This window comes from Propithecus coquereli, unplaced genomic scaffold (assembly GCF_000956105.1).
Source record: "Propithecus coquereli isolate 6110/MARCELLA unplaced genomic scaffold, Pcoq_1.0 Scaffold706, whole genome shotgun sequence".
NCBI classification, from domain to species: Eukaryota; Metazoa; Chordata; class Mammalia; order Primates; family Indriidae; genus Propithecus; species Propithecus coquereli.
The window spans coordinates 269,271-277,908 of record NW_012153130.1 but is presented as its reverse complement, the minus strand read 5'-3'; the positions used below and the strand labels follow the sequence as shown (position 1 = coordinate 277,908).

The following is an 8,638-nucleotide window of genomic DNA, read 5'->3' as shown; positions in this document are numbered from 1 at the left end:
CCTCCCTGTGCGGGGTAAGGTTGCCCCACGGTCTGGGCTGAGTCAGAGCGTACCCACAGCAGCAGCACCAAGCTCTGGGGTCCTCAGGGCTCCAGGGTGTGACCAATAACAGCCACAGCAGAGTGGACACTCACAAGTGGCACTTACCCTGAGCCACGCTCTGGTCTCAGCACTAAACACATCCAGTCACCGAAACCTCACAACAGCCCATTCTGCAGCGGAGGAAACTGAGGCACAGGGAGGTTACATGGCTTGTCCATGCTGCACAGCTGGTAAGTGGGGGGACTCAAGTTCAAACACAATCAGCTATGGTCTTCACCACACCCTGTGTCCATGGAGGCAGTGGCCCTAGGCAGGGGTGCATGGGGCAGGGGCCTCTAGGCACCCTGTTAGCTCTGTCTCCCCCATTACGCCCACGAGGCCATGTGTTTGCACCCGGTTGCATCCACCTCTGTGTCCCATGCCTGGCGCATAATAGGTGCTCAACAAATCTGTACTGAAAAAGTAAATGACCCAGACGCTACTTTTTAGTGGCAACATAACACAGTGATTCTGAGCTGGACTTCAGACAGCGGACCCGGCCCAACCCCTACCCAAGTGTTCTTAGGCATGTGATTAGCTTCTGGAGTCTCAGTTTCCCTGTTTGTAAACCGGGACAATAACGGTACTTATCTCCTGGAGCTGTTGGAAGGTTTAACTGAGTCAACATTTGTAACGCGCCTGGAGCAGTGCCTGGTACACGTTAAGAGCCACACGAGCATCTTCTCTATAAAAGCTCGCCCAGCCTCGGTTTCCCCTCCGGTAAACAGAACCCTCAGGCTCCAGCATTCGGGGTTCCCGCGCTCTCCACCACGGCGCAGCGCGAACTACAACTCCCAGCGTGCCGCGGGGCCAACCCGAGCTCGCGCATGCCTGCCGCGACGCAGCCTGAACTACAACTCCCAGCGTGCAGCGGGGCTCGCGTACTGGCCGAGGTCCGCCAAGGCCGAGGTCTGGGCAACGCCGCCGTGCAGACCCCACCGCTCCGGGCCGCCCTCGCCCGGGAGCCGAGGGCTCAGCAGCTCCCGCGGGGGTGGGAGCTGGACGCTGCCCCGACCGTGCTCCGCGGGTGGCCTGAGCCAGTAGGCACAGGGCCCTCTAGGCGAGGGGCTCTGGGAGCCTCGCGGGGGTCCCGGCCCACGTGGTGGGCCTGCGCAGCGACACGGTGACCAGACCAGCGCCAGCCACGAGGCTCGCCACGGCCGAGGCGGTCGTGGGGGACGACGATTACGGCGAAGACCCCGCCGTCTGCGGTGAGCCTGGCGTGCAGGCCGGGACGGGGGTCGTGGCGGCGACCCCGGGGCGCTGTCCGTGGTGCTGGCGGGAGGGGTGGCCGGGACGCAGGGCGGCGGCCCAGCTGGCACTTAACGAGCACCCGCCGCAGGTTAGGCCTTGCGCTCCTAGCGCTCCTGCGCAGCCCGGCCTATCACCTGGCGGCCTGTTAGAAATGCAGATGCTCGGGTCCCACCCCGGGCCTGCTGAGTCCGAATCTGCATTTTAACAGGTGGTTTGTATGCACTTTGCATTGTCGCCTAGCTGCCCCCTGAGATGGGTGTCATCCCATCCCGTCTTGCAGAGGAAGGCTCTGAGAGGCTGAGGGAGGCGTTCAAGTCCCCTTTCCCAGTAAACGGCAGAACTAGGGTTTGAGCCGAGGTCTCGTGACTCTAAAATCCTTAACTGGTCTGCACCCACTGCCTTCCCCCATGACAGCAAAGAGAAAACCCATCTCGAAAAGGGCATTCTCCGCAAGGAGTGGGCTCTAGTAACCTCGGAAGTGTTTCCAAGATGCAGTGGCCCACATCCCCAACCTGGGTTGAGAGTTGGTGCCCTAGTGACCCACTATTACTGCTGGAGTGTGTGCAACCCTCAGCTGTTAGCTGGGCCAGGGACAAGCCATGGGGTTACCCCTCGAGCCCGAGGGCCTGGGTTTAGGGTTAAGTGATGGTTGGGGCTGATCATGCATCCAGCAGACACCCAGTGTTGCCGGGAATTTCCGAGGTGCTGAGCCCACTGCAGCAGGCAGCCTGATGCATAAACAGGTCACCACCATGCGGGCAGGGCAGGTGCTCACCTTGATGGGTGTCCATAGAGGGTGTCTGGGGAACCAGGGAGTGGGGAGAGGCCTGTGGCTCACAGGGAGGGGCCTTCACAGAGGAGCCCTCCTTTAGGATGAGTGGATGCCCCCCAGGCAGGGAAGTGGGTGCTGGCGCACAGGGCAAGGAAGTCCAGAAGCATCAGCGTACTGGTGAGAAAGGTATTCAGGGTACGGGCAGGGAATGTGGCTGGAGTGTGGGGTGCAGGGGGTGCCCCTGTCCCTGGAGGGGAGGCAGAGGCCAGATCATGCCAGCCACAATCAAAGGGGAACTGTGGTGACCTTTGAAGTAGGAGCCAGGAGCCCCACTTGCACCCTCCTGCCCTCGTGCCCCCTCCAGCTCCCCAGAATCTCCCCTGTGGGGGGAGGAAGTCAGCAGAGAAACCACAGGTCCCACCTGCAAGGGGCTGATGGGAAAGGAAATGAGACAGGTGTGGGGCCTGGGGCAGGGGACAGGGGTTCAAACCACGAGAGTGTCTTGGGGGAGGGGGAGAGGCCATGGCCCAGGAGGAGGTGGGGTGCAGAGAACTGTGGGTTCCCAAGCCCAGGGACTGCAGCTGGCAGACGGGGCACCAGCCCCACTCGGCCACTCCCGCAGCCTGTGGCAAGGACAGCCCTGTGACCCGTGCCCACGCGTGGCCGGCATGCAGGGGCTCCCCCCAGCCCACTCCTTCCTCCCCTCCTTGGAGCCACAGGAAAAGGGGGGTGCTGCCCTGCCCTGTGCCCACCGTCTCCACAGCAACCTCATCTCTGGTGAGCGCAGGGCGGCTTCTGTTCGCCCTCTGGGCCCTCAGAGCACATGTGGTGGCACTGTGACATTTGGGACACATTCCTGGATTTCTGCTGGGCCCGGCCAGTGGGGAGCCGAGGCAGGAGATGGAGCAGGAGGAGAGTGAGGGCCGCTTATCCGCCCCTCCCTGCTCCTCCTCCAAGGGTCCCGAGGGCCTCTGGGCCAGTGCTGGGCACCTCCCCACACAGCCCTTGCTCTGGGGTCCTGTAACCACACCTTCCTCATCCCTTCAGGCCTGTCCTCATGGTGTCCCTACACCTGCCTCACCTTTGTCGAATGTCCCTTTATTAAATGCTCTTCCAGTTTCCTGGCGTGCATGTGCCGTCTGTTTCCTGCCGCGGCCTGATGGGGGCTGGTGCCCTGGGCTGCTTGTCCCCCAAGGGCAGCATTGCAGCGGGTGGGGCTGTAGGGCACAGGTGTGCAGGCTATGCGTCACCAGCGATCCACAGCATGGCCCCCTAGAGTTGTGCATTAGTGTGGTGGTTCCTGCACGTGGCCGTGAGACCTCTAGAAGGGCGCAGTTCCCTAGCTGGTTGTAAGGCGCTCGTGAGCTGGCTGTGCCCTCGGTCTCAGCCTGGCCACGCTGAGCAGGGGCAGATGCCCCCTCGGACTCAGTGCCAAGACCTGCCCTCCTACCCGACTGTCTGGGTGATGTGTCACTGCGGTGGTGCTGGGGCTCCCGGCTCCTCCTTGGGCAGGAGTGACACCTCCACCATGTCTGTGAGCAGGGCAGGGCGGCTCAGGTAAGGACAAGGCACTGGTCACCCGGGGCCCTGGGCACCCTCTAGCCAGCGCAGAGTGCTCGGGTAGGAACCTGCTTCCCAGGCTGGGACCTGCAGAGGGGTCAGGGAGAGCCACGGGAAGCTGGCTGGGAGGTGGGAAGGCGAGCTGGGTCCCACATTTGCCGCGTGGGGGCGGCAGCGGCTCATACCAGCCCTAGGGACCCTGGGCTGACACCCGGGCGGCGCTTGGTGCCCTGCTGCCCTCTAGTGGGCACCCGGAGCCGGGACGGGAGCAGAGGTCTGTGTGCAGACGCACGGGGCCAGGGAACGGCTCCAAGGCCTGCAGCTGGGCAGGAGCGGGCTCAGGACTGGGGAGCTGGCTCCTCACTGCGGAGGAGCACTCTACTCCACAAGGAGGTGCCATGGACGCTAGGACCTGCCTCACCCTTTGTTCCCTACCCCATCTGCAGATCGCTGGGGTGCACTCCCACCCCTCCCTGACCTGCCCCGCGGCACCCTGCACCTGGCTGAGCTGGAGAGGATGATCACTCAGGACCGCGGGAGCACCTGCCACCCGGTCTGTGAGCTCCCGTGCCTGGAGAACACAAACAGCAGCTCGGGGGGCCAGGTGGACCCGGCTCCGCCACTGTGTCCCCACCTCCAGCCTGTCCTGGCTTCCTGTGCCCCCCACCCCCACCCTGGGATTTAGTCCCCTCCGATCCGTGCCATGGGCACCATCAGTGTCCAGACTGTCATGGGAGGGTTGTGGGTGGTCCAGGGCTGAGACGCAAAGGGAATTACTGCCCCGTTCAGGGCTCTCACTCCCCGGACTCCCCCAAGAGCAGAGATGCCCCACCCAACCCGCGAGAGCCGAGTCCCAGGCCCTGGACTGGAAACGTGCGCCCAGATGGGGACACAGGGACAAGCACGAGCCGAGTGCATTGCAGTTCAGCTGCACCTGGGCGAGCCAGGGGAGGCGGCTGCGGGGCTGAGGGCGCGGGAAAGCGCCCTTACTCTCCAAGCCTGTGTTCCTCGCCTGTGAAATGGGGCATGAGCGTCTCCCTTGTGGAGTTGCCGTGCAGCCCCCGTGAGATGAGGCGGGCATGCCCTTGGCCCGGGGTTAGCGTTTGGCCCGTGGCCAGTGCCCCATAAACATGAGTTGAAACACTCACCGGCAGCCCCTTCCGCGGAGTGCAGCACCGAGGCTCGGCGTGACTGTTCGGGTCCCAAGTAACCACAGCCGGTCACCAAACCGGGCCTCCTGACTCTGGACCCGTGATTCCTCAGGGAGCCAAGCCCGGGCCCTGGAGACCATCCTCCCTCCACTCCTTTCTAGGGCCGGCGCCTCTGACCCGCCTGCGCCTCGTCCCCAGGTGCGCCTCCTAGCCCAGACCTGCGGGCGGGGCCTGCGTCCACCTGGACCGGTCGGCTGAGCGCAGCTGGCTCTGCCCGAGCCGCCCACCCGCATCGTGGAGCGGGGTGCCTCCGTCCTTCTGTTTCTCTGAGGTGGGGCAACTCCTGGGCTGCCTGCCCAGAGCAAGTGTGGGGGGCGTCCCAGGGATTCCTGTGCTCCCACCCTGGCAGCTGGCCCGGGCCCCCCTTTAACAACCCCCAGACAGGCTACAGCACCTGCCCTCTGCCGGCCCAAGGACAGGGGTGCACCCGAGGTGGCTGCTGGGAGTCTCTCCTCTCTAACCCCGAGGGCCCGGGCGCCCCACTGGGGGCTCTGGTTGGGGGGCCCAAGGATGTCATCAAAGAAAGCTGGCACCTCCGGAAAGCCCTGGGTGGGGCACGTGCTAGGCGGGGGTGCTGGCCACAGCTGCCGCTGCCCTGGTGGGACTGGCAGACACAGAGGAGGTGCTGCTGAGGGACCACGAGAACGCCCAGGGATTGGCCAGCGGTGCTGGGCTGGGCCCTGCACTATCCCTCCCCTTCGCTCCCCGGACCAGGCCTGGGGTGCGCCCTGGGGGGCGTCCTCTGCAGCAGGGCCCAAATCCCCAGCACAGCTGCACCCTGCAGGACTCAGGATGCCGAGGGTTAGCTCTGAGTCACTAGGGTGGGACCCGGGGGCTGCTTTACCAGACCCCACGCAGTGCAGAGCCCGGCACGGAGAAGCACTCAGAGATTGGATGGGTGGGAGAATGTTGGTAACTGTCAGTCTGTGCAGAATCTGGCAGAGCGTAGCCTCGAACTTGGGTCTTTCATCTGTTAATCGAGTCCTCACAACAACCCCATGACGTCCCCACTTCACCAATGAGGAAACTGAGGCCCAGAGAGGTCAACCGATCTGCCTAAGGTCGCACAGCTAAACGTAGCAGAGCTCAGTCTGTGTGACTGCAAAGGCCATGTCAGGACACAGGGTCCTCTTCCTCACAGGGCTGAGCCGCCCGCTGCCTGCCAGGTGACCATGCTGGGCGGTGGGGTCAGAGGCAGGACCTGGCCCAGGACTCTAGGAACTGGTGTTGCCTGTCTGCTCAGCGGATCCCGCTGCCATGGAGACTGACGTGGTGCTGGTGAGGGTGGCCAGGCTGCCCACGGAGCTACGCCGGTGCCTGCAGGCCGTGAGCGCTGGGGAGGCGGCCCAGACCGGCCACACGGTGCGTGTGCCGCTGTTGCCCTGGACAGAGTGGTCCGTGCGTGCTGTGTGGCACCGTGACATCTCAGCGCAGGACTCCGAGCTGGCGCGGAGGAAGTGGGAGTTCGTGCTGAGGCAGCTGAAGCAGAGTGACTGGGGACCCTGTGCCCTGGCTGGGATGGAAGTGGGGAGCGGAGCGGTTCCAAGCGAGCGGCCAGGAGGACAGGCTTTATCCGCTCCAAGGTCTCCTTGGTCCCCTTCGCTTCCTGTGACACTCAGGGCGAGACCCCTTACCTGTGTGCACCAGCAAACCTGAGTGCCTCCCGTGTGTGGCACAGGGTGCCTGAGGATGCAGGGACAGGTGGGACACCCTCGCTGCAGCCCGGGTGGCAGCCAGGGCAGGGTCTGTGCTCCCAGGGCAGAGGCGAGCCATTTGCGGGGGTCCGTGGGGCCAGCGGGAACCCCGAGTTCAGGGACGTGTGTGAGGAAGCCGTGGGAGGACAGCGGAAAGGGCCGTGGGAGTTGGACGGCGAGGCTTCTAACTGCCTCGGTCAGGGGCTTAGACTTTGTCTTATAGTCATCTGTACATGCTTTCCTTTAAAAAACAAAAGTTTCTGCTTACAAAGTAACACGTCTTTATTGTAGATGATTTGGGAGTGACGGTGGCGCTGAGGTGGGCAGGTTTGTTCCAGAAGGGAAGGGGCAGGCGGTACCCCCACCAGAGCCCAACTCAGCTGCAGTCAGGGAGGCCTGGGGTTAAACACGCACACGCAGGTCCCCTGCAAGCCCACAGCAGAACTGCCTCAGCAGGCGCTATGGCGCTGAGGGCAGGGCGAGGGGAGGCCCAGAACCTTCCGCCCAAGCTGACAGGACCTGCCCACCGAGCCAGCCCCTCACCCCAACTCGGAGGCCCAGGGACTCCTCCCTCCCTGTGCTGGCCTGCGAATAAGCAGCAGCCTTGTGTCTGCAGAAAACATCACTGATGGACGCGAACACACAGGCACGTGGACACACGGGACATGTCTGCATGGATGGCCACACATATGGGACATGTCTGCATGGATGGCCACACCACACGGTACATGTCTGCATGGATGGCCACACGCACGTGCCCACACACACAGGACATCTCTGCATGGATGGCCACACACGCGCGCACACACACACACAGAGGCCGTCTCTGGGGGGATGTTTACACAGCTGCTAACAGGGTTGGTTCTCCCTTGCACTATATGTGAGACATTGGCATATATTATCTGTTTATGTGAGACATTGGCATATATTATCTGTTTTGAAAACGTCTACAAGAAAAATAAATGGCTTTCACAGCACACAACACCAGCTTATTTATTTAAGGATGAGCTGGCACGTGTTTGCACGTGGAATGGTAAATGTTCACATACTTGAACATGGAATGGTAAATGTTCACATGCTTGAACATGGGACGGTAAAGTTCAAACTTGGGGAGGAAGGGAAGGCCCCACTCTCCTCCCAGCTCTTTGTCCTCAGTGGGTTCCGCCAAAGCAGTGCCAGCTCCCGAGCCCCCAGGAGCTTCCTGTCACGTTGAAGCATGGAGGGAGATGGGAGGGGGCTGCAGGGAGGAAGAACAAGCCCAGAGGGGCTGCCCCCTTGCCCCGCATATGTCCCGAGACTCAGAAAGGGCCCCTGCACCCAAAATGGGGCCATCTGGGGCTTCCAGGTGCTGCACGGCCCCTGGGACCCTTCTGCAGCCACCCTGCTGGCCACTGACATACAAATAGGCGTGCCCCAGCCTCTGTGGCCCTGCGTGGCTCAGGTGTGGGCTGGCTGTCCCTGTCCTCCCATCTCGCCCTTGCCCAGCAGTGACCCGCAGGCCTGGGTCCTCTGGCTAAGAAGCCCCTCGCCCAGGGCCCCCATAGGCAGGCGAGGCGTGGCCCATACTCCTCCACCAGAGCACGCTCCCCCCACCCCACCCTCTGGGACCCCCACGCCTGCTGGTTCAGTGCAGGGCACCAGGCGCTCAGGGTGCTGCAGAGTGGGAGGGCAGGGCCAGAGGGCATGGTGACCTGCTCCCGGACAAGGGGTCTGAGCGCCTGGATGTACTCAGGGGAAGTCACTCTCCAGGAGCGGCAGGCGCACCCGGCCTGCTCAGCTCCCACCACCTGCAAACCCTGGGGGCTTCCGGGCCTGTCCCCACCTCCTCCCCACTGGCACCTGCCCTCTGGGGAGAGTGGACAGAGCAGGGGCTGGGAGGCCCCTGGCCGGCAAGAGCACCTGGCTCTGCGTGATCTGGGTGGGTCCCTCGCTGCTCTGGGCCTCAGTCTCCCCCTCTGCAAAATGGGAAAAACAGGAACCACTGAGTAGGGCTATTGGGGCCTGGAGAGAGGAGAGCCCTCAGCGCCCAGCATGACGCCACTTCTCTCCCTGGACTGCCCCAGGTC

At 63.3% G+C, this 8,638-nt stretch overlaps 1 pseudogene; it reads left to right on the top strand.

Annotated features, from left to right (window-relative positions):
- Positions 1–908: 908 nt before the first annotated feature.
- LOC105823998 lies at positions 909–6,565 on the top strand (annotated as a pseudogene).
- Positions 6,566–8,638: the final 2,073 nt, after the last annotated feature.